The sequence below is a fragment of the Felis catus genome, chromosome C1 (genome assembly GCF_018350175.1).
Source record: "Felis catus isolate Fca126 chromosome C1, F.catus_Fca126_mat1.0, whole genome shotgun sequence".
Taxonomy (NCBI): domain Eukaryota; kingdom Metazoa; phylum Chordata; class Mammalia; order Carnivora; family Felidae; genus Felis; species Felis catus.
Genome location: NC_058375.1, coordinates 147,354,024 through 147,380,743, shown reverse-complemented (window position 1 = coordinate 147,380,743; position 26,720 = coordinate 147,354,024). Strand labels below are relative to the sequence as shown.

Sequence of the window (26,720 nt, the reverse complement as noted above, 5' to 3'; positions counted from 1 at the left end):
AAAGTTAAAGAACAAATGTGGTAAAGGTGACCATAATTACAATATTTGTTATTAGATGCACAATATAAAACATGTAAACTATAACAATAAACTAAAATGTGAGGAAGGAGGAGAAGTGAAAGTGAAAAGTTTTGGAATCCTATTGAATTTGAATTGTTACCAGTTTAAAATAGAATGTTATCATTTTAAGATACTTTATTTAAGCCTCATAACCACACACACACACACACACACACACACACACACACACACACACAACCTGTAGAAATTATACAAAAGACAAGAATAAAGAACTCCAAGTGTAATGATATGAAAAAATACGTAAACAAAAACACAGCAAAATTAGAAACAAGGAACAATGGATGTACAAAACAGCCAGAAAACAATAATCAAAATGGCAGTATTAAGTCCTTACCTACCAATAATTGCTTTAACCATTTATTAATTTCTCCAAGCAAAAGACATGAAGTTAATGAATTTTAAAAAATCTAACAAGAGGTTGCCTATCAGAGATTATTTTAGCTTTCAAAGCACAAATAGACTGAAAATAAAGGAAGGAAAAAAATATTTCAAGCTAAAGGTAAAAAAGGCAGGGGTACCTATACTTGTATCAGACAAAATAAAATTAGAATATGGTAAGGAGACAAAATAGGTCATTAATTTAATAAGGGATCAATCCATCAAAAATATTTCTATTTTAAATATTTATATACCCAACATCAGAGCACCCAAATACCCATAGCAAAACTAACAAAGATAAAAATAGTAATAAACAGGGGCGCCTGGGTGGCGCAGTCGGTTAAGCGTCCGACTTCAGCCAGGTCACGATCTCGCGGTCCCTGAGTTCGAGCCCCGCGTCAGGCTCTGGGCTGATGGCTCAGAGCCTGGAGCCTGTTTCCGATTCTGTGTCTCCCTCTCTCTCTGCCCCTCCCCCGTTCATGCTCTGTCTCTCTCTGTCCCAAAAATAAAAAAATAAAAAAAAAAAAGTTGAAAAAAGAAAAAAAAATAGTAATAAACAGCAACACAATAATAGTGCAGATGTTAAATCCTACTCTCAACGATGAATATAACAGAGGAGGCGCCTGGGTGGCTCAGTCAGTTGGGCATCCAAGCCTTGATTTTGGCTCAGGTCATAATCTCACAGTCTTGGAATGGAGCCCCACATTGGGCTCTGCACTGAGCATGGGGCCTGTTTGGGATTCTCTTTCCCTCTCTCTGCCCTTCCCCTGTTCACACACTCTCTCAAAATAATAATTTAAAAAACGCATGTAACAGAGAATCAGCAAGTAAATAGCAGATTTAATCAACACTACAGACCAAATAGACTTACCAGACCTATAAAGAACATAAATCTAATAATATCCAACAACAGCATTTCCGTACAATCCAACAATAGCAAAATACACATTCTTCTTAGGTGCACATATGGAACATATTCTAGGATAGGTCACATGTTAGGCCACAAAACAAGTCAAATACAAACAGGTCAAAATCATACCAGTTATCTTCACTAACCACATGCGATGAAACCAGAAATCAACAGCAGCAGTTAAACTAAAAAAAAAAAAAAAAAAAAAAAAAAAAAAAAAAAAATCACGGAAATTAACATTCTCCTATATAACTGACTTTCAAAATACTTAAAAACAAATGCAAAGAGTTAGACATATGAAGAAACAAGGAAATATTTCCAAAGAACAAAAATCAGAGCAAAAGAGCTGAATGAAAAAGAGATAAATATGATTGATAAAGAATTCAAAGTAATGATCGTAAAGATTATACTTTAGAAAAGAATAGATAACTCAGTAAGAACTTAAAAAAAGAAAAAATATGGAAAGCAAGTGGTGAGATGATACATGTAATAAATGAAATAATAGAGTATAGAAAAAAACCCAGCATATTAGAAGATTCAGGAAGAAAAAAAGAAGCAGTGACCTAGACTACAGGGTAATGGAAAGCAACTAAGCTGAGAAGCATAATGAAAAAAGAATTAAAAAATAAAAGTTAAAAGAACTCAGCAACATCAACAGCCATAACAATATTTGCATTATAGGGATCCCCCCAAAAAAAAGAAGAGAAAGAGAAAAGGGCAGAAAACTTATATGTAGACATATGTAAACTTAAAAAATTGTATGTAAAAATAAAGATGTAAAATATGACAACATACACAGAAAAATGTGGAGGAGAGTAAAAATGAAGTTCCTTTAGAATGTGAACTTAAGTGACCATCCAGTTAATATAGACTGCTGTATACTTAGGATGTTGTGTATGAGCCTTATGGTAACCACAAACTAAAAACCTGTAATAGACATATACAAAATAAAAAGGAAGCCAAATAGAATACTAAAGAAAGTCATCATTCATAAGGAAAGAGACCAAGAGAAGAAGAAAGGAATAGAGAAGAACTACAAAAACAACCAGAAAGCAAAGGAAAAAATGGCAAGGGAGTACACACCTATCAATGATCACTTTAAATGTAAATGGTGTGTATGCTCCAATAAAAAGGCATAGGGTGACCAAATGGATGAAAAAGCAAGTCCAATCTATATGCTGCCTACAAGAGACTCACTTCCAACCTAAAGACATATACAGACAAAGTGAAGGGGTGGAAAAAGATATCCCATGCAAATAGAAGTGGAAAATGAGCTGGGGTAGCAATACTTATTATATCAGAAAAGAGAGACTTTAAATTTTTTTTTCAACGTTCATTTATTTTTGGGACAGAGAGAGACAGAGCATGAACGGGGGAGGGGGCAGAGAGAGAGGGAGACACAGAATCGGAAACAGGCTCCAGGCTCCGAGCCATCAGCCCAGAGCCCGACCCGGGGCTCGAACTAACGGACCGCGAGATCGTGACCTGGCTGAAGTCGGACGCTTATCCGACTGCGCCACCCAGGCACCCCTGAAAAGAGAGACTTTAAAACAAAGATAGTGGCAGGAGATAAAGAAGGGTGCTATAGAACATAATGAGAAAGGGATCAATCCAACAAGAGGATGTAATAATTGTAAATATCTATGCACCCAACATTGTAGCATCTAAATACATAAAACAAATATTAACAGACTTAAGGGAAGAAACTGACCATGACACAATAATGTCAGGGGACTTCAACACCCCACTTACATTGATGGATGGATCATCCAGGCAGAAAATCAGCATGGAAATAGTGGCTTTGAATAGTGCATTAGACCAGATGAACCTAACCTATATGCAGAACATTCTGTCCCAGAACAACGGAGTACACATTCTTTTTCAAGTGTACCTAGAACATTCTCCAGGATAGGTCACATGTTAGGCCATAGAATAAGTCTCATTAAAGTTAAGAAGACTGAAATCGTATCAAGAATCTTGTTCAAGCACAATAGTATGAAACTAGAAATCAATTGCAAGAATCTATCTGGAAAGAACACAAGTACATGGAGGCTGAACAACATGCTACCAAATAACTGATGAGCCAATGAAGAAATTATAGAGGAAATACAAAAAAACATATGGAGACAAGTGAAAATGAAAACACAATGGCCCCCAATCTTTGGGAAGCAGCAAAAGCAGTTATTAGAGGGAAGTTTAGAGCAATACAGGCATACCTCAATAAATAAGAAAATCTCAAATATACAACCTAACCTTATACCTAAAGGAGCTAGAAAAAGAAGAACAAGCAAAGCCCATGCCAGAAGAAGGAAGAAAATAATAAAGATTAGAGCAGAAACAAATGAAATAGAGACTAAAAATACAAAAGAATAGAATGATGAAACCAAGATCTGGTTCTTTGAAATGATAACCAAAATTGATAAACCTTTAGCCAGACTCATCAAGGAAAAAAGAAAAAGGAAGTAAAAATGGGACAGGGAGGGAGGGAGAGGGAGAGAGATGTTGAAGATAACCAAAACCAAATATAAAGGTATGCCATGCTCACGGATTGGAAGAATTAAATATTTGTCTATACTACCCAAAGCAATCTACAGAATCTATACAATCCCTATTAAAATACCAATATTCCTGGAAACATGCAATCTTCTAAAACCAAATCAGGAAGAAACAGAAAATCTGAACAGAGCAATTATTAGCAATAAAATTGAATCAGTAATAAAAAAAAAATCCCAACAAAAAGTCCAGGACCAGATGGACTCACAGGTGAATTCTACCAATCATTTAAAGGCTTAATATCTATTCTTCTCAAACTACTCCAAAAAGCTGAAGAGGAAGAAAAACTTCCAAATTCATTCTATGAAGATAGCATTACCCAGATAATAAAACCAGATAAGGACACCACAAAAAAGAGAACTCTAGGACAATTTGCTGATGAACATAGATGCAAAAACTTCTCAACAAAATATTAGCAAACCTAATTCAACAATACATTAAAAAAATCATTCACAGTAATCAAGTGGGCTTTATTCCCAGCATGTGGCTGGGAATAAATGTGGCTTGATATTTTCATATCAACATGATATATCATATCAACGAGGGGAAAGAAAAAAAACCAACATATGGTCATTTCAATAGATGCAGAAAAAGCATTTAACAAAGTACAACATCATTCAGGATAAAAATTCTCAACAAAGTGGGTTTAGAGGGAACATACCTGAAGATAAGGAAGGCCATATATTAAAAACCCACAGCTACCATAATATTTACTGATGAAAAACTAACAACTATTTCTCTATGATCAGGAAGAAGACAAGGATTTAACTGTCACCACTGTCACTATTTGCAGATAGCATGATTATCTAGGAAATCCTAAAGACACTACAAAAAATGATTAGAGCCAACAAATGAATTCAGTAAAGTCACAGAGTACAAAATTAATATGCAGAAACCAGTTGCATTTTGATACATGAATAACGAAGTAGCAGAAAGAGAAGTTAAGAAAACAACTCCATTTACTGGGGCATCTAGGTGGTTCATTCCATCAAGTGTCTGACTTGATTTTGGCTCAGGTCATGATCTCACAGTTTGTGAGTTTGAGTCCTGTGTTGGGCTTTGCACATGACAGTGCAGAGCCTTCTTGGGATTCTCTCTCCCTCTCTGCCTTTCCACTGCTTGTGCGTGTTCTCTCTCTCAAAAAAAGAGAAAAAACCAACAACTTCATTTACAATAGTACCAAAAATAATAAAATATCTAAGCATGAACTTAACAAGGAAGTGAAAGACGTATGCTCTGAAAACTAGAAGACATCGATGAAAGATGTTGGGGGCAACTGGGTGGCTCAGTGGGTTGAGAGTCCAAGTTTGGCTCAGGTCATGATCTCATGGTTTGTGAGTTCGAGCTCTGCATCAGGCTCCATGCTGACAGCTTGGAGCCCGGAGCCTGCTTCAGATTCTGTGTCTCCCTCTCTCTCTCTGGCCCTCCCCAACTCATGCTCTGTCTCTGTCTCTCTCCCTCCCAATAACTAAATAAACATTAGAATTTTTTTTAAAAAAAGAAAGAGGTAGAAGATAACCAAAAGCAAATGGAAATGTATTCCATGTTCATGGATTGGAAGAATTAAATATTTGTCTGTACTACCTAAAGCAATCTACAGAGTCAATGCAATCCCTGTTAAAACCAGTACCATTTTTCACAGAAGTGGATAGATCATCCCCAAATTCGTACAGAATCACAAAAGATCCCAAATAGCCAAAATAATCTTAAAAAGAACAAATCTGGAGGTATCACAATCCCAAATTTCATGATATACTACATAGCTGTAGTAATCAATATGCTATTGGCACAAAAATAGACATAGATAGTGGAACAGAATAAAGAGCCCAGAAATTAACCTACTCCTACATGCTCAATTAATCTGGGACAAAGAGGCAAGAATATACAATGACAAAAAGCCTATTCCCTCCAATAAATGATGCTCAGAAAACTGGTCAGCTACATGCAAAAGAAACAAAACTGAACCCCTTTTTTATACCATACCCAAAAAGAAACTCAAGGTGGATCGATGATGTTAATGCGACACCTGAAACCAAAAACCTCTAAAAGAAATAGAGGCAGTAATCTCTGGACCATCATCCTTAGAAGCATATTTATGGATATGCCCCCTCAGGCAAGAGAATCAGAAGCAAAAATAAACTCTTGAGCCTACATCAAAGCGAAGAACTTTTGCATGATAAAGGAAGCTATCGACCACACACAACACCAACCCAGTGAATGGGAGAAGATATTTGAAAATGAAATATCTGATAAAGGGTTAGTATCTAAAACACATAAAGAACTTGTACAATTCAATGCTAAAAGAACAATCTGATTAAAAAATGGTCAGAGGACCTGAATATTTTTCCAAAGAAGACATACAGATGGCTATCAGACACATGAAAAGATGCTCACTAATCATCAGGGAAATGAAAATCAAAACCACAATGAGATGTCACCTCACCCCTGTCAGAATGGCTAGCATCAAAAAGACAAATAGCAAGTCTTGGCAAGGATGTGGAGAAAAAGGGAACTGCCCTGCACTGTTGGTGGGAATGTAAATTGGTACAACCACAGTGGAAAACAATATGGAGGTTCTTCAAAAAATTAAAAACAGTAATACCGTATGATCCAGTAATTCCACTACTGGGTAATACCCCCCAAAATTTCAAATACACTAATTCCAAAAAATATATAAATGCCATCTCATGCTTATTGCAGTACTTATAAGAGCCAAAGTATGGAAGGAAACCGAGTGTACATAAACAGATAGAAAGATTGGAATATGTGATACACAAATGGATTATTTCTCAGCCATAAAAAAATGAAATATTGGCATTTTCAAGAAAATGGATAGACGGATATTATGTGAAGTGAAAATGTTAGAAGGAAAAAGTCCAATATCATAGGATTTCATTTATATGTAGAATTTCACCATCAAATGAATAAACTAAGAAATAAAAAGCTGAACAGATCCATAAATACAGAGAACAAGTTGGTATTTGCCAACATCGAGGGTTTAGGGAATGGGCATGAGTGACAGAGTGAGAAATAGAGGCTTTCATTTATGGAATATGTCATGGGGATCAAAAGTACAACATAGGTAATATAGTCAATGGTATTTAAATAATGTTTGTCATGCTAGATGGTAGCTGTACTTTAGGTAACTATAACTTGTAGTTTCAAATCACTATGTACCATATCTAAAACTATTTATATACGCTTTAATATACATATACATAAGTATATATAATGTATACTAGTGTAGGTATATATATGTAGTATGTGTATACTCATATAAGCACGTATGAGTATATAGGTGTGTATTTATATATACGTATGTTTATATATGATATATATATGTGTGTGTATATATATGTATATATATGTATATATATATATACATATATATACATATATATATATATATATATATATATATATATTTACACAATTTTAAGATTGTGCTTAGGACCTAAACATATACTCTTATAAAGGAGATATATGACTGGCAAATAGGTACATGAAATGATGCTCAACATTACTAATCACTAGGGGTATGCAAATAAAAACCACAATGAAATATAACCTTATACCTGTTATAATCTCTGGTATTAGAGAAGAGATAACAAACTGCGGCTGTGGAAAAAAAGGGATTCTTTCTGCACTGGTGGTGGAAACGTAAAGTTGTACAGCTAGTTTAAAACCAATATTGAGTTTTCCCCCAAATTAAAAATAGAACTACCATATAGTTTATCAATTCCACTTCTGCAAATGTATCTAAATATAAACATTGTGTCGAAGAGCCAGCTGCACTGGCATTTTCATAGCAATGTTATTTAAAATAGCTAAGGGATAGAAGCCACCTACAGTTGAAACCCGTAAAAGATGAATGGATCAAGTTACTATACGTACATTTATATCTATGTATACTTCTACATACATATGTATAGATGTCCACATACATACATATACTCACAATGGAATATTATGAAGTCACTAAAAGGAAATTGTTCCACTTGTGACAACCTAGATGGACCTTAATGGCATTATGCTTGGTAAAACACGTAGACGGAGAAAACCAAAGTATTCTATCACATATATGTGCGATCTTACACATGTACAAAGCGAACTCAAAAATCTAAGATTTGTGATTACCACAGGCTAGGTTTTGGGGAGGGAGAAGTAGATGAAGGTGGTTAAAAGGTACAAACTTTCAGTTATAAGTACTGGGAACATAACAAAGATCATGATAACACTTCTGCATGGTATATATAAAAGTGGTTAAGAGACTAAATGCTAGGAGTGCTCGTCACCAGGTCCTTTTTTCCCCTTTTGCTGTCTTTTGCATCAATTTGAGATGATGTAGGTTAACTTATGTGGTAAACATTGTTCAATATACATAATTTAAATCAATTTGCATTACAACTTAAACTTCTGCAATGATGCAGTCTCACTACAACTGCAATAGTAGCTATCATTTGTGATTTTCCACATCCATTTCCTCATTCCACAAAAGCAATCATTACTTCTAAAACTGTCTATTCTGGCTTCTGCCTTTTTCTTTCTTTTAATTTTTAAGAATATTTTACTTTTTGAGAGAGACAGACAGACACTGTGAGCAGGGAAGGGGCAGAGAGAAAGGGAGACACAGAATCTGAAGCAGGCTCCAGGTTCTGAGCTGTCAGTACAGATCCTGATGTGGGGCTCAAACCCATGAACCATGAGATCAGACCTGAATCAAAGTCAGACACTTAACCGAATGAGCCACCGAGGCACCCCAAGTTTATTTTGAAAGAGAGAGAGAGAATGAGAATGCAGGTGTGAGAGGGAGAGGGGCAGAGAGAGAGAGGGAGAGAGTATCGCAAGCAGGCTCTGCACTAACCGTGCAGAGCCCTATGTGGGGCTAGAACTCACGGACCAGGAGATCATGACCTGAACCGAAGTAGGACACTCAACCAACGGAGCCACCTAGGCGCCCTTTGCCTTTGTTTTTCTAAATAGAATTATGCTTTAAGTTGTATAGATTATCAAGTTTCATGGAAGATGACATTTATCTCTTACCAGATTTTTCCACATCCCCATTCTACCCCCGACTGATAAGAAAAAAGGCAGTGATGAACAAAACAGACAAAAATCCTTTCCTCAGATTTTTACAGCATGTAATTTTGAGTCAATGTCCACCGTTTATTTTGTCATCAAGTAAATATTATTCACCAACGATTGTATTTCCTATAAGTTTTGGTATCTTTGAGGTGATTTTCTTTTTGCATTTGCTTAGTTTCCCACTCACTAGAATTATTGACCAAGCATGCTGCCAGTGTGTTAATGTCCTCTCTGTTCATTCATATAAGATAATCAATATTTTCCCCCAAGGATATCCCTTCTGGAGTCCTCTGTCCCTCTGTGCCAACCTGAGCTGGTTGCTGTCTAAACCTGCTATAGCTGTGCTGAGATATTCCATCACAATTATCTTATGAATTTCCTCTGGCTCACTGGTGTGTAGGAATCTTGATTCTTAGTATCTTTAGCACTTACTCCTTTGTTCTGTTGAAGTGCATTGCTTTCAATACATTTTTGATAGTGTGTTTAGTAAATGTTTTGAGTGCTTTCAGGTCTGAAAGCATCTTTATTCTACTGTATCCCCTAATTAAGAGTTTGCCTGGGTATAGAATTTAATGTTATAAATCTTTCTAAAAATTTTGAGGGTATTATGACATGACCTAGCCTTTTCTGTTGATGTTGAAAGTCTCATGTATTCTGATTACCAATGTTTGTGATAATCAGTCTTGTTTCTCAGAATTTTTAGAATCTTATCTTTGTCCCCACATTTCTATCTGAAGCTCCTATTTGGATGTTGGACCTTCTTAGCTAATCTTCTCATTTAAAAAACTTACTATCCAGATTGTTGTACTTGCCTTAGCATGAAGGTATGAAAACTCCTACACCTGGTAGTGTGTAATTGTGACGTCACTTTATTTTTGGGAAATTTAGTTTCTTCCTCTATAAATGGAGCTAGTAGTACCCATCTCACAGGTTTGCTAGGATTAATACCTATAAAAGACTTAGAACAGTGCCTGGTACATAATAAACTGTCAGTAAGTATTAGCTACTGATATTTCTTCAGTTTTACCTTTTAATAGTTGTTGTTTGTCCTTTCTCAATGTTTTTATTATAGATTCCATAAGGTAGGTTTCATATTTCACTTGTTCACAATTTCCAAAAGTTGCAAAAGCACCTTTTTAAAGACTCTTCTTAAGTAAAATTCTACCCTTCTGAGAGTGTTATAAGTGTTCTTTAACACCTTCATTTGTTTCTTCTTGATTCTTATTCAAGTTTGTGTTTCCCATGAGACAAATCCCTTAACTGTCAGAAGATACTTGGTTGTCTATTCATATTTAAGAGTAAGACACTGGAAAGCCAACTAAAAGTTTATTATTTCAACAGTATTAGTATTTTTCATAATGTTTGAGAGAGCGAGCATGAATGACCTGGGGAGGGACAGAGAAAGCAGGAGAGAGAGAATCCCAAGCAGGCTCTGCACTGTCAGCACAAAGCCTGACTGACGTAGGGCTCGATTTCATGAACTGAAAGATCATGACCTGAGCCGAAATCAAGAGTTGGAAGCTTAACTGATTGAACCACCCAGGCACCCCTATGTTAATTTTTATAATTGTTTTATTACAGTTCATTATTAAAATTATGTGTGAATCCATATTTAAGTCTCTTAAGTTAGCCAAAATATTTGATAATCATGCTTTTACCTAATGGTAGGAGTTCTGCATCAGCTACATTAAGAACAGGATAAGAGTGAGGACATCCAACATGGAGAAGTAGGGGGACCCAAAGTTCCCTTGTCCCTCAAACCACAGCAGTGTTGAGGCCAAAGGACATTGAATTCTAAGAGTCCAGACTTCAGGATGACAAAGACCTCTCCAGGGACCCACAGGGACAACCTGGCAGGCCATAGGTGTGTGATTGCAAGCTAGCAGAAATAAAGTGGGGCCCATAGGCATGGATGGAAGGGATCCCCTTCTGCAGAGAGACAAAGGGAAGAGAAGGACGCTGAAGAAGCGCAGAGGCTGAGGAAGTGTAGGACTGACTGTATGTGGACAAGAGAAAAACCATGGACAGAGACAGAAAGATCCAGTCTCTAACTATGGGGCTTTTCTCCAATCTGGGGCTGGAAGCCCTGTTTGCATGCCTGGGGTGGAGGGGAGCCAGCCCAGCCAGCCCAGGTCTTGGTACTTAGTTCAGAGGCAGTGGGAGAAAGCAATCCTCTCCCTGGAGTGCTGTGGGAAGAAGGTATCTAACCATTCAAAGGATAAAGACTGCCTGTGCCCACCAGCCAGAGACCATATATCAGTGGTGCCCCAAAACTGGGGCACATGGAGTGGGACCCTTTAAGACATTGGGGTTTAAGTCCCAGCCAAGTGCCAGGGAGGCACGGGAGTCGGCAGAGCAGGACAAACCACCTCATTTTGTGCTTGTAGCACCATGACGATGGCTTGAACTAAGTGGTTTGGGACACCCTGTCCATGGAGGGGAGACTGGGGTGCTGCTCTGCTTCTCCCCATCACCTACAAGGTGGGGCTTCAGGGAACAGTCAGTGGCTGGCCCCCACAGTGGAGGTGGGACCCTCCTACACCAAACCACAGCCCTCCCTGCCTGATAACTGTATCTACAGGAGTGGGATTGATGCTGACCAACCAGACAGCCCCTCTTCTAGACCAGCGCTGCCTCTGGTTCCAAGGCACCCAGAAGATATGCACTTCCTGATTTAATTCCTGGGCGATTCTTTTAAGTATATTTATATTCTTTTAAGTATATTTATATTCTTTTAACTATATTTATATTCTTTTATACACACACACATATATATGTATTATATTTCCTCTTCATTTTCTCATTTCTTCCCTCTCTAGCCTGGTTATTCTGATTGTTGGTTTGTTTAAGCAGACATATTTAATCTATTCTCTTTACAGCTTAATCCAAGGAGGGGGAAATAAAGGATATATAGAACAGGTATAGAGCCTCTCTGCCTGGTAAAGTTTCTTTTTCTTTTCCCCCACCCCTGTCATGTCTCTCTTTGTATGGGGTAAGGCCTCTTCATTCAACACCACCATCACCACCACCCCGTTGTTTTGATGTAGCTGTTTTTTGTTTTTTTTGTTTGTTTTCCTTTCCAGGGCTACTTCATCAAACAAATCAAAGCACATCTGGTGGAGGGTCCAAAACATCCCTATGAGTAGGGAGATAAAGCAACCAGAGTCACAACAGCAGAAGTAACACACTCCAAAAAATACCTCCCAAAGGGCCAGGCCCTGGACAGTGTATGACCCCTCTTTGATATAGCAGTGCTTGCAGGTGCAGGACACATAACAAGCTTTAAACCACATAACGGACAGAAAACTAGCCAAGATGATCAAACGGAAGATTTCTCCTCAAAAGAAGTTCCAGGAATAAATGAAAGCTAAATAATTAATCAAAACAGATACAAACAATGTAACTGAACAAGAACTTACAATGATAGTCATAAATTAATCGCTGGGCTTGAGAAAAGCATAGAAGACAGCAGAGAAACTATTGCTGCAGAGATCAAGGAACTGAAAAATAGCCATGATGAATTAAAAAATGCTGTAAATGAGGTGCAAAATAGACTAGAGGCACTCACAGCAAGGATTGGAGAGGCAGAGGGGAGAATAAGTGAAATAGAAGATAAAATTACAAAAGGATGAAGCCAAGATAAAAAAATTCTGGTCCACTAGGGGAGAATTTTAAAACTAAGTGGTTCAATGAAACAGAATAATGGCTCAGGGGGCCAACATGGCAGACAAGTAGTGGGATCCATACTTTCTGCCTCTCCTAAACAAAGAAGAGCTGAAGTCAAAGGACTTTGAACCCCAAGAATGTGGGAGGCAAAGCGACTATGTCTACCAGGGAGAAACCGGGACAACTTGAGAGACCATAGGTGGATAATTGTGAACTGGGGGAGATAGAATGAGCCACAAAGGCATGGAGGGGAGTGATCCCCTTCTGCTGAAAAACAAAGGGAAGAGAAAGAGCCACTGTGGAAGTGTAGGACTGTATCTGGACAAGAGAAAATAAACCTCAGACTGGGACGGAGAAAGATCCCATCTCTAACTGCAGGTTAGAGGATCTCTAAATGCAGATCTCTTCAGACTGGGGCCCACTGCCCTGTTCACATACGTGGTGAGGAGGGGAGCCTCCCCTGGGTTCAGTGGTAGATCAGGGGTGCAGTCAGCAACAGGAGAAACTGGTCCCCTCCCCTGAAAGGATGTGGCACAGGAAAAAACCATTAAGAACCTCATATTGGGAGATGCTTCCTCAGTACCAAGGCACATAGAGTGTGAGTTTAAATCCCCAGCCAAGTGCCTAGGACAAAGGAGTCGGCAGAGCAAGACAGCCTCCTTTGCACCCACGGCACAGTGAGGACGGCTCCAAAGGAGTGATTTGGGACACCAGGTTGTGGAGAAGAGACTGGGGTGGTCGCCATTTTTCTCCCCACCACCACCAAGGTGGGACTTCAGGGACCGGTCCACAGGGCCCACAGTGGAGACGGGACCAGCCTGCACCAAACCACGCCCCTCCATGTCTGGTAACTGTGTTATCTACTGGAGCCAGATAGATGCTATAAACTAGATGGATCCCTCCTCCAGACCAGTGCTTGTGCATTGCTTGGAGTAATTCTAGGACAATTCTTGATATATATTCTCCCCCTCCATTTCTCCCACTTACCTCTTCTCTCCACTAGGCTGGTTACTCTGGTTATTGGTTTGTTTAAACAGACCTATTTAATCCATTCTCTTGATATATGTTATACATCTCCTTCTTTACATTCTTTTCTCTATGGAATAATCAAGCCATATAGTTTCTCTGTCTGGGTAACTTTATCTTCATTTCTTTTTCCCCTGCTTCCTTATTTTCCTTTCTCTCTGGATTAAGTCAGTTTCTCTGCCTGGTCAATGTATATTCCTGCCCCTCTCCCCCAACTATCATTTCTCTCTTGGTATGTGCTCTTCCATCAGCACTGCCTCCACCCTGTTCTTTATTTGTAGCTGGTGTTTTCTTTTGTATTGTTTTTAGTTTTTGTGTATTTATGTGTTTTGTTTTCTGTTTTCCTTTACAGGGCTACTTCAAGGAAAAAATCAAAGCACACCTGGAAGAGGGTCCAAAACATCACTAACAGTAGGGATATAAAAAAACCAAAGTCACAACAGAGTAAGAAACACAGTCCAAAAAACATCTTCTGAAGGGTGAGGCCCTGGACAGTGTATGACTGCCTTTAAAATATCAGCATTCCCAGGTACAGAGCACAATACAAGTTTTAAAACTCATAAGGGACAGAAAACTAGCCAAAATGATGAAACAGAAGAATCCTCCTCAAAAGAAATTCCAGGAAGAAGTGACAGCTAAAGATATGATCAAAAGAGATTTAAGCAACATAAATGAAGAATTTATAATAATCATCATAAAATTAATTGCTGGGCTTGAAAAATGCACAAAGGACAGCAGAGAATCTATTGCTACAAAGACCAAGGAAATAAAGAGTCATGATGAGATAAAAAGTGATATAAATGAGGTGCAAGATAAAATGGAGGCAACCACAGCAGGGATTGCAGAGGCAGAGTGGAGAAAAAATTGTGGAAAAAGAAGCCGAGAAAAATAGATTAAAAAAACTCATGATTACTTGGGGAGAATTAGGAAACTAGTGGATTCAATCAAATGAAACAATATCCTTATCATAAGAATTCCAGAATAAAAAGAAAGGGGAGAAAGGTGTACTTGAATAAATCATATCTGAGAACTTCCCCAATCTGGGGAAGGAAACAGACATTGAAATCCAAGAGGCACAGAGCACTCCCTTCAGACGTAACTAAAATCAATCTTCTGTGCAATATATCATAGTGGAAAACTGGAAAAATACAAGGATAAAGAGAATTCTGGAAGGAAATACAGAAAAATGGCCTTAATCTACAAGGGTAGACACATAAGGGTAGGAGCAGACCAATCTACTGAAACATAGGAGGCCAGAAAAGAGTGACAGGAGATTTTCAATACGCTGAAGAGGAAAAACATGCAGTCAAGGACCCTTTCTCCAGCAAGCCTGTCATTCAGAATAGAAGGAGAGAAAAACGTTTTCCCAGGCAAACAACAACTGAGCACAGGGTGTTGTATGGAAACCAATTTATCAATTATATTAAAAAAAATAATTTTAGTACCAAAGAAAGAAAGAAAGATATCCTTATCACAGGAGTTCAAGAAGAAGAAGGAGGAGAGAGAGAAAGGGGCAGAAGGTGTACTTGAACAAATCATAGCTGAGAATTTCCCTGTCTGGGGAAGGAAACAGACACGGACATCCAGGAGGCACAGAGAACTTGCTTCAGATGTAACTTGAGTCAATCTTCTACATGACATCTCATAGGGAAACTGGCAAAATACAAAGATAAAGACAATTCTGAAAGCAGCTAGGGACAAACGGGCCTTAACCTACAAGGGTGAACACTTCAGGGTAGTGGCAGACCTATCTACTGCAGGATAGAAAGGAGTGTCAGGAGATTTTCAATGTGCTGAATAGGATAGACATGCAGTCAAGCATCCTTTCTCCAGCAAGCCTGTCATTCAGAGTAGAAGGAGAGATAAAGGTTTTCCCAGGAAACCAACCACTGCAGAAGTTCATCACCACTAAACCAGCCCTACCAACGATGCTAAGGGGGACTCTGCGTGAAATGTTGCAGAAACTACAAAGGACCAGAGGCATCATTACAAGCATGACACCTACAGATAACACAGTGACTTTTTAAACCCATAGCTTTCAATAACACTGAATGTAAATGGACTAATGCTCCAATCAAAAGACATAGGGTATCCGAATGGATCAAATAAACAAGAAACCAAAAACAAGACCCATCTATTTGCTGTCTACAAGAGACCTATTTTAGACCTGAGGACACCTTCAGACTGAAAGTGAGGGGATGGAGAACCATCTATCATGCTACTGGCAGTCAAAAGCAAGCTGGAGTAGCCATCCTTATATCAGACAAACTGGACTTTAACCTAAAGACTGTAACCAGAGATGAAGAGGGGCATTATATAATACTTACAGGGTCTCTCCATCAGGAAGAGCTAACACTTGTACGTGTCCATACACTGAATTCCGGACCACCCAAATATATATAAAAGAGTCACAAGCATAAGCAATCTTATTGCTAAGAATGTGGGAATTGCAGGGGACTTTAATACTCACAACAATGGATAGATCATCTAGACAGATCTCTGTCGAGATAGACATCTAGACAGAGACTGTGTAAGGAAACCATGACCCTGAATGATACACTGGACCAGATGAACTGGACATATTCAGAACTGTGCACCCCAAAGTGGCCAAATACACATTCCTTTCAAGTGCACATGGAACATTCTCCAAGATAGATCACATACTGGTCATGAAAGAGCCCTCAGTAAATACAAAAGAATTGAGATCATACCATGCACATTTTCAGATCACAATGCCATGAAACTTGAAATCAACCACAGGAAAAGGCTTGGAAAACTTTCAAAAGCATGGAGGTTAAAGCACATCCTACTAAATAATGAATGGGCCAACCAGGCAATTAAAGAAGAAATTAAAAAATATGTGAAAACAAATGAAAATGAGAACACAGCAATCCAAACCGTTTGGGATGCAGCAAGGGCAGTCCTAAGAGGAAAATACATTGCAATCCAGGCCTATCTCAAGAAAGCAGGAAAATCCTAAATACAAAATCTATCAACACATCTAAAGGAAATAGAGGCAGAACAGCAATCACATTCCAAACCCAGCAGAAGAGAAATATTAAAAGTCAGAGCAGAAACAATATAGAATCCAAAAAAAAGCCCCCCAAAAACAAACAAAAAACCAGAACAGATGGATGAAACCAAGAAAAAGTTGGTTTTTTGAACAAAATTTATAAACCTCTAGCCAGCATTCTCAAAAAGAAGAGAGACAGAGAGGACCCAAACAGGTAAAATCATGCAGGAAAATGGATTTATCACAACCAATACAAGCAATTATCAGGGAATACTATGAAAAATTATATGCCAATAAACTGGACAACGTGAACAAATTCCTAAACACCCACACATGACCAAAACTCAAATGGGAAGAAATCGACACTTTGAACACACCTGTAACTAGTGAAGAGATTGAATTAGTTATCAAACATCTCCCCACAAGTAAGCGTCCTGGACCAGACAGCTTCCCTGGGGAATTCTACCAGATATGTACAGCAGAGTTAGTACCTATCCTTCTCAAGATGTTCTAAAAATAGAAATGGAAGGAAACCTCCCAGACTCATTCCATGAAGTCAGCATTACTTGGATTCCCAAACCAGACAGAGACCCAGCAAAAAAATGAGAACTACGGGCCAATACCCCTGGTGAACATGGATGTAAAACTTCTCAACCAGATACTAGCAAATCAAATGCAGCAGCATGTAGAAAGTTATTCACCACGATCCAGCAGGATTCATTCCTGGGCTGCAGGGCTGGTTCAATATTCGCACATCAAGCAACGTGACACCTCACGTTAAGAAAAAAAGAGAGGAGCCATACAATCCCGTCAATAGATACAGAACAAGCGTTTGACAAAATACAGCACCTTTCTTAATAAAGACCCTCACGTTGGGATAGAATGAACATACTTCAACATCACAAAAGCCATTTATGACAAGCCCACAGCTAATATCATCCTCAATGGGGAAAAACAGAGCTTTCCCCCTGATATCAGGAACAGGACAGGGATGTCCGCTCTCACCCCTGTTTATTGTAGTGTTGGAAGTCCTAGCCTCAGCCATCAGACAACAAAGTGAAATCAAAGGCATCCAAATTGGCAAGGATGAAGTCAAACCTTCACTTTTCTCAGACAACCTGATACTCCATGTGCAAAACCCGACAGACTCCACCAAAAGTCTGCTAGAACCAATACAGGAATTCAACAACATCTCAGGGTACAAAAACCAACATACAGAAAACAGATGTATAGTTTTATTTACCAATAATGAAGCAGCAGAAAGAGAAATGAAAAAGCTGATCCCATTCACCACTGCACCAAGAACCATAGAACACCTAGGGATAAACCTAACCAAAGATCTGTATGCTGAAAACTATAGAAAGCTTTTGAAGGAAACTGAAGAAGACACAAAGATGTGGGAAAACATTCCATGCTCGTGGACTGGAAGAATAACTATCGTCACAATGACAATACAACCCAAAGCAATCTACATATTCAATGCAATCCCAGTCAAAACTGCACCAGGATTCTTCTCAAAGCTAGAACAATCCATCCTAAAATTTGAATGCAACCACAAAAGACCCCGAATAGCCCAAGTAACATTGAGGGAGAAAACCAAAGCAGGACGCATCACAATCCTAGACTGTAGCCTCTACTACAAAGCTGTAATCATCAAGACAGTGTGGCATTGGCACAAAGACACCTAGACCAATGGAACAGGATAGAGGACCCAGAACTGGACCCACCAATGCATGGCCAACTCATCTTTGACAAAGCAGGAAAGGATATCCAGTGGAAAAAAAAAGACAGTCTCTTTAACAAATGGTGCTGGGAGAACTGGACAGCAACATTCAGAAGAATGGAACTAGACCACTTTCATCCACCATTCACAAAAATAAACTCAAAATGGATAAAGGACCCGAATGTGAGACAGGAAACCATCAAAACCCTAGAGGAGAAAGCAGGCAACAACCTCTTTGCCCTCCGTCCCAGCAACATCGCACTTGACACATCCCCATAGGCAAGGGGATTAGAAGCAAAAATGTGCTATTGGGACCCTCATCAAGATAGAAAGCTTCTGCACTGCAAAGGAAACAATCAACAAAACTAAAAGGCAACCGGCAGAATGGGAAAAGATATTTGCAACTGACATATTGGATAAAGGGCTAGTATCCAAAACCTATGAAGAACTCACCAAACTCCACACCCAAAAAAAACATATAATCCAGTGAAGAAACGGGCAGAAGGCATGAACAGATACTTTTCCAAACAAGATACCCAGATGGCCAACAGACACATGCAGCGATGCTCAACGTCAAGCCTCATCAGGGACATAGAAATCAAAACCACACTGAGATACCCCCTCACGCCAGTCAGAGTGGCTACAATGAACAAATCAGGAGACCACAGATGCTGGCAAGGACATGGAGAGATGGGGACCCTCTTGCACTGTTGGTGGGAATGCAAACTGGTGCAGCCACTCTGGAAAACAGTGTGGAGGTTCCTCAAAAAGTGAAAACTACAACTACCCTAGGACCCAGCAATAGCACTGCTAGGAATTTACCCAAGGGATACAGGAGTGCTGATGCATAGGGGCACATGTACTCCAATGTTTATAGCAGCACTTTCAACAACAGCCAAGTTACGGAAAGAGCCTAAATGTCCATCAACTGATGAATGTATAAAGATGTGGTTTATATATACAATGGAATACTACTTGGCATTGAGAAAGAATGAAACCATTTCATTTGCAGTAGTTCAGATGGAACTGGAATGTATTATGCTGAATGAAATAAATCTTAGAAAGCCTGTTATCATATTTTCACCAATACATCGATTTTAAGAAACTGAAGCCATGGGGGAGGAAAGGTAGTATAAAGAGAGAGGGAGAGAGGCAAACCATAAGAGACTCTTAAATACAGAAAACAATGTGAGGGTTAATGGGGGGGTGGGGGAGAGGGGGAAATGGGTGATGGGCATTGAGGAGGGTACTTGTTGGGATGAGCACTGGGTGTCACATGTAATGATGAACAACAGGAATCTACCTTAAAAGCCATGAGCACACATTACATACTGTAATGTTAGCCAATTTGACAATAAATTTTATTAATAGGATAAGATTTATATTTGTAATTTTTTGGTTGCTTTTGGTTGCACTATAACATTTAACCTGGAGTTTCCTTGTATGTTTCCCTTTAAATTGTCATTTTCTAGGAGTTGGTTTGGCTTGAAGTAGATACAGATTTCACAAATTCACTTAACCTTAAGAACAATTCATTGTAATACCTTGAAAGCAAACAAATGCTTGGGGGAGGGGTGCTCTGTTAGCTCATCTTCATTGGGCTTTTCTCCACTCTTCTGATTTGCAACATATGTTGCCAGTGTCCACCCTCATAATGCTTAAAATCTTTAGATGTCATTTGAATATATACACCCATAGGAATTTCTTCATGCACCCCCACCAAATCATGTTAGACACCTGTGATGTATGGAGCCTGGAGTCCCTTCTGGAGATTCATTTTCTTATTATCATCACTGGGCTAACTCAGATCTCAGGCAGCTGGGAAGAGGCAGTAATTAGAAACCTGGCTTCATAGCAGGGTTCTTTGGTGGTAAGGAGCTTAAAAAAAATATATGGATTCTCTGATTTTAAGACTAGATAGGTCATTCTGAATAAAGCCCAGGAGTTTATCATTTTTCACATCACCTTAGTGATTCAGAGACCCTTGTTACCATTCATAATTTTGGAATGAGAAAATAACACTGGACATTGAGTCAGGAGATCCAAGTTCAAGTACCTCACTGCCAGACTACTAATCTGGCTAAGGCACTTGATTTCTCTTCAGGTCTCCGTTCAGTAAAATGAAAAGGTTAGAGGAGAGATGATTTAAAGTCTCTCTCAGTGCTAATATTTCATTAATCACCCACATGGCAGGGAATGTCTTTTCTTTTTTCCCCTAAATGGGTTGAAAATTCTTCAGAAATTGACATTAACATTTCCATATTTTAAGATGTTTGAAGAAGGTGATTTTTAGCTTTAAAGAAACTTAAAAATTGACGTTCAGAGAAAATAATTCGTAAGAGTTAACCAATGTGTCAATCTATAGTCGGGTATTAGAGCCCAAATTGAGTTTACTGGGGAGCCTGGTTGGCTCAGTGGATTAAGCATCCAACTTGGGCTCAGGTCATGATCTCTTGGTTCACGAGTTTGAGCCCTATGTTGGGCTCTGTGCTGACAGCTCTGAGCCTGGAGCCTGCTTCAGATTCTGTGTCTCCCTCTCTCTGCCCCATCCCCCACTTGTACTGTCTCTCTCAAGAAAGTAAACATTAATTACAAATTGCATTTACTGACCTCAATCTTTCATCACTCAATCTCCATCAACAGGTGTTTTATTTACTCCAATACAACAGCATACATTGGCAATGACATGTTCAGGAAGTGCCTTTTGAACAGTGCCCTGAATGAACCTCCTTATGGAAGAGCCTAAAGAACAAAGACCGGAGAACAAATACATGTAGAGACTGAGGTTTGTTCGGGGAACACATGTGAGGATAGCTACAGGAAGTTTAAAATTCAGATGAGGTGGAGTTAGCAAGAGCCCAGTCATCAATGGCAGGGAGCTCATGTTTAATGACTGGAAATAGGCTAGAGAACTTCGCAGGAAAGTCATACACAAGCGGGTACTGATACAGTACCTTTTAAGTTCAGTTGTGGGCCTGATGCTGCAGGCAGCTAGACTCCAGAAACCATTTTGAGGCTTAATGTGTAGAAGGGGCCTTTCAAATTCAGAAGTCTGACATGTGGACGTTTTAAGTCTAAGGAACCGTAAACTACTGCCATGCCACTCAATCAGATTAAAAAAACAAAAAACAAAAACAAAACATTATGAAGCCAGATTTAACACATCTTTGTAACCAATCCATTTGGTCTGATTAGATACTCTTTACTAACCACTGTAAAGAGATAAACGTACTCTGAGGACTTTTATGACTCATGAAATTGTGTTCTTTCTTTGTATTTTTTTTTTTTGCTACTTTGTTAGTATAGCAGTTTTCAGAATTTTCTTTGTTTTATATATAACTAGGATTTCACGTAGAGCTATGAAGGACTCACTGGCACTTGGTTGGGTGGTCAGGGTCAGGAGACATCCAGAGGCTCTTCGGGTAGGCAACTCCTTTTAGGAAAGCAGTTGCTTCTTGGGGTTTACTAATCATCATAATCATTTTTTAAAAAGTTTTTCTCAAGCTTCAACTTCCAGCTGTTATAGCCTCAGAGGACAAATAGATCGTTAAGAGTAAGGGAGTCAACTTTGTTCCCACATTCTTGGTCTAACTTCAACTGAAAGTGTTTATAAAGCCTTTGTTAGCAAAACATCTTCTGTGTAACCTAAAGTGTTCTTCTTATGGTGTTCTTCCGCCATCGCATCAATAAGTGTTGTAGCAAAAACGTTATATATTCCCAAGCTACTGATATGCAAAGGTAGGTACGTCTTAGGAAAAAGCCCCAAATGTATATTTGGGTTACCATTAGAAAAGGAGGAAATGCTATTAGGTGCAGCTTATATTGATCTTCTGAAGTAGGATAAAATTGGCATAGGAGCTAAGAATTTGATAAATTTAAGACGTGAACCCTGCATAAAAACCAACATGTGAAAGAGAAACAACCAGTGTATATAAAAAGATGTAACACTTAAGTGTTCTCTATATTAAGATCATTTTCATTAAAAAATGGGAAGCTTTCAGATCACATGCTTTCCTCTTTATTGTGATACGACGTAGAAAATCTAAAACGTAACATTTTTATTGTTTTAAAATGTATAATTCAGTGGCATAAAGTACATTTACAATACTGTGCAATTACCACTCTCCATTTCTGCAATTATTCCAAACCCTGTAACCATTAAATAATGCTTCTCATTCTACCCTCTTTCCAGTCCCTGATAACCACTATTATTCCTTCTTTCTGTAGGAGTTTGATTATTCTGAGTACCTCAAAGGTATGGAATTACGTAAGATTTGTCCTTTTAGTGCTGGCTTATTTATCATGTTTTCAAGGTTCATCCCTCATCCCATGTATTAGAATTTCATTCCTTTTTAAAAATCGTGGCAAAATACATGTAACAAATTTTACCCTCTCAACATTTCAGTGTAAAGTTTAGTGTTAACTAACCCACGTTGCTGTACAACCAATTTCCAGGACTTTTCGTCTTGCAAAACTGAAACCATACCTATTAGACAACTCCTCACGGCTCCCTTTCTCCCAGCTCCTGGCCACCACCATTCTCCCATGTCTCTAATGAATTTGACTACTCGAAGTACATCCTATGTGGAATCATCTAGTATTTTTTTTTAACTGGCTTAACTTACCACAACATCCTTAAGGTTAATCCATGTTGTAGCATACGTCAGAATTTCCTTTATTTCCTTTTTTGCATTGCAATTTTTATTTCCATTTCCATTATAAATGCTAATTATGATAATGCATTTAAAAAAATTTTATTGAAGGTATTTGACATAACATTGTTTACATTTAAGGTGTATGTGTTACTTTGATACATTTATATATTGTAATAGGATTGTTGCTATAGTGCTATTATATAATTATAGTAGAATATTGTCACTATACTGCACATCCACTTTGGTTTATTTACTCCTTGGAAGTGTGTACTTTGAAACACAAACTATTACCACAATCCCCCCCCCATCCCCATATTCTAGTAACTACTATTTTACTCTTTTTCGTTGAGTTTGACTCTTTTTAGATCCCACATAAATGATATACAGTACTTTCTCGGATTTATCTCACTTAGCATATGTTCAAGATTCATCCATGTTGGCTCACATGGCAGGTTATCCTGTCTTATGGTTGAATAATATTACACTGTGTATATATACCATATCTTTATCATCCATTTATCTGTTGTGGACATTTATGATGTTTCCAGATCTTGGCTATTGTGAATAATGCAGTGATAAACCTGGGAGTGCTTAGGTCTCAAAATTCTGTTTTCATTTCCTTTGGGTATATATCCAGAAGTGGAATTGCTATATCATAGGGCGTTTTTTCATTATTTGAGGAAACTTCACATTGCTTTCCATGGTGGTTGGAACAATTGCTATTCTGACAGCGTATAATGGTTTCCCTTCACCGCATTGTCACCACCTGTTGTCCGTCTTCTGGATAATAGCCATTCTACCAGGTTTGAGGTGATAGCTCATTGTGACTTTGATTTGCATTTCCCAGATGATTAGTGGTATTGGGCATCTTTTCAGGTGTCTATTGGCCATTTTGAGGTCGGTCTTAGAATAGGCAGGAAAACCAGGACATTTTTCCAGTCAGATTTGTTTGATTTTTAGATATATTTTGTATATTAATCCCTTATCCAAAATATGGTTTGCAAAGATTTATTATTCTCTCATTTCATTCATTTTGTGAATTGTTTCTTTTGCTGTTCAGGGGCTTTTGAGTTTGCTGTAGTCCCATCTGTTGGTTTTTGCTTGTGTTGTTTGCACTTTTTGTGTCAGGTCCAAGAAACTCATTGCCAAGACCAATGTTGAGCGAGGAGCTCATTTCTTACATTTTCTTTTAGGAGTTTTAGGGCATCAAGTCTTATGTTTAAGTCCTTGATCTATTTCAAGCTAATTTTTGTAAGTTGTGTGAAATAGGAGTCCAATTTCATCATTCCTCATGTGTTTCTCCAATTTTTCCCAGCACCATTTGTTGAACGGTCTATTCTTTCCCTGTTCAGTGTTCCTAGCTCCATTATCAAATGCTGAGAGTCAATTCTGGTCTCTTAGGTCTTATTGGTCTGTGCCCATTTTTTTTTTTTTGCCAGTACCATACTATTATTATGGCTTTGTAGTATAGTTTGAAACCAGGAAATGTAATACCTCTGGCTTTTCCCCCCTAGATGGATAAGAACCAAACAAAACAAGACTCAACTAGATATTGCCTACAGAAGACTCATTTCAGCTCTAAAGACACACATAGTATCTACTTCATCCCCTCACTTTGAACCTAAGGGTATAACAACCAATCTTATCACACAAAATACATTTCAAGCCAAAATGGTAACAAGAGACAAAGGAGGGCATTATACAATGATAAAGGGATCTATCAAGATCATCTAACAACTTCGGGGTGCCTGGGTGGCTCAGTCAGTTGAGCCAAAATCAAGAGTCACTCAGGTCATGATCCCAGGTTTGTGGGATTGAGCCACGGGTTGGACACTGTACTGAGCATGAGCCTGCTTAAGATTCTCTCTCTCTCTCCCTGTCCCTCTGTCTCCCACCCTTTTTTCCTCCCCCTTGTGCACATGTTCTAAATAACAATAATGATAATACAAAGATCTAACAATTGTAAATGTATGCTCCCAACACACAAGTACTGAAATGTATTAAGCAAATACTAACTGATCTTAAAGGAGAAATAGACAATATATCATTCAGACAGAAAAATCAACAGAGGAATGTTGATAGTGAACCATACTTTAGAACAAATGGATTTAATAGACTTAGGAAATTTCATCCAATAGAATAATATACATTCTTCAAGTGCACATGGAACATTCTCCAGAATAGATCATAAGATAGGATAAAAAAAAGAAATCTTAGCAAGTTTAGCAACATTGAAATCAATTATCTTTTCTGACCACAATGATATGAAGCTAGAAATCAACGAGAAAGTGAGAAGAGCTACAAATATGTGGAAGCAGAACACCTCTAAACAACATACAGGGCAAAGAAGAAATCAAAATAGAGATCTCAAAATAAACATGAAAATAGAGCATACCCAAATCTTGTCAGATGCAGAAAGAGCAGTTTTAAGAAAGATTAGGTCAGTAAAAGCATATATTTGAGATCTAATTTCTTAAATGAATTTCCTTACTTTAAGATAAAAAATTTTAAATGAATATATTAAATAATTTAAGTTTTTAAAAAATCTTAAATACTGTATGTTAACTACACCAGAATTATTAGTGTCAGGTGTACAATATAGTGATTCAACACTTCCGTACATTACTCAGTGCTCAGCAAGACAAGTGCCCTCCTTAATCCCTTTCACCTATTTCACTCATCTTCCCATCAACCTCCCATCTGTGACTATCTGTTTGTTCTCTATAATTAAGATTTTGGTTCTTAGTGTATCTTTTTTCTCCCTTCATTTATTTCTTCAATTCCACATATGCATGAAGTCATATGGTATTTTTCTCTGATTTATTTTGCATAGCATTATACTCTCCTAGATCTATCCATGTTGCAAATGGAAATATTTCACTTTTTCATGGCTGAATAATATTCACTCTGTGTGTATATATACACAAACACTGCCCCCCCATCTTCCTTATTCACCTATTGATGGGAACCTGGGCTGCTTCCATAGTGTGGCTATTATAAAAAAATGCTGCAATAAATATAAACATATGCATAAGCATATATGCTGCATATATCCCTTTGGATTAGTGTTTTCATATTCTTTTGGTACATAACCATAGTGTGGTTACTGGATTGCTAGGTTTTTTTTTTGTTTTGTTTTTTTGTTTTTTTGTGAGGAACCTCCAGGCTATTTTCCACAGTGGCTAAAGCAGTTTGTATTGTCACCAGCAGTGCAAGAGGGTTCCCCTTTTTCCACATCCTCACCAACATTTGTTTCTTATATTTTTCAAGTTTAGCCGTTCTGAAAGGTGTGAGGTGATATCTCATTGTAGTTTTGATTTTCATTTCCTCGAGGAATAACGTTGAGTATCTTTTCATGTGTCTGTTGGCCATCTGATTTTTTTTAGGTTTGAGAGAGGGAGGGGAAGAAAAAAAATCCCAAGTAGGCTCCATGCTGTCAGTGCAGAGCCCAACACAGGATCTCATGAACCATGAGGTCATGACATGAGCTGAAATGAAGAGTTGGACGCTTAACTCATTGAGCCACCCAGGCACCCTTGTAGGTCTTTGGAGAAATGTCTTTCTTCTGCCCAGTTTTGAACTGATCATTTAATTTTTTTGTGTGTATTTAGTTGTATCAACTTATATATT

At 38.2% G+C, this 26,720-nt stretch overlaps 1 long non-coding RNA gene across 9 annotated transcripts in view; it reads right to left on the bottom strand.

Annotated features, from left to right (window-relative positions):
• Window positions 1-26,720, bottom strand: part of LOC123379156 — a 107,418-nt gene that overhangs the window by 39,097 nt on the left and 41,601 nt on the right. For 2 of the 9 annotated variants that reach the window (XR_006583219.1, XR_006583233.1), the window contains exons 4-5: window positions 21,046-21,177; window positions 19,772-20,313 (exon numbers count right to left, since the gene is read on the bottom strand). The exons of 2 other annotated variants lie outside the window; for them this stretch is intronic. This is a non-coding gene — a long non-coding RNA (uncharacterized LOC123379156). Of the gene's footprint in view, window positions 1-15,223; window positions 15,353-19,769; window positions 20,314-21,045; window positions 21,178-26,720 lie in introns of those variants that run through there. 5 more of the 9 variants (XR_006583220.1, XR_006583232.1, XR_006583231.1 and 2 more) reach the window with 5 other exon arrangements.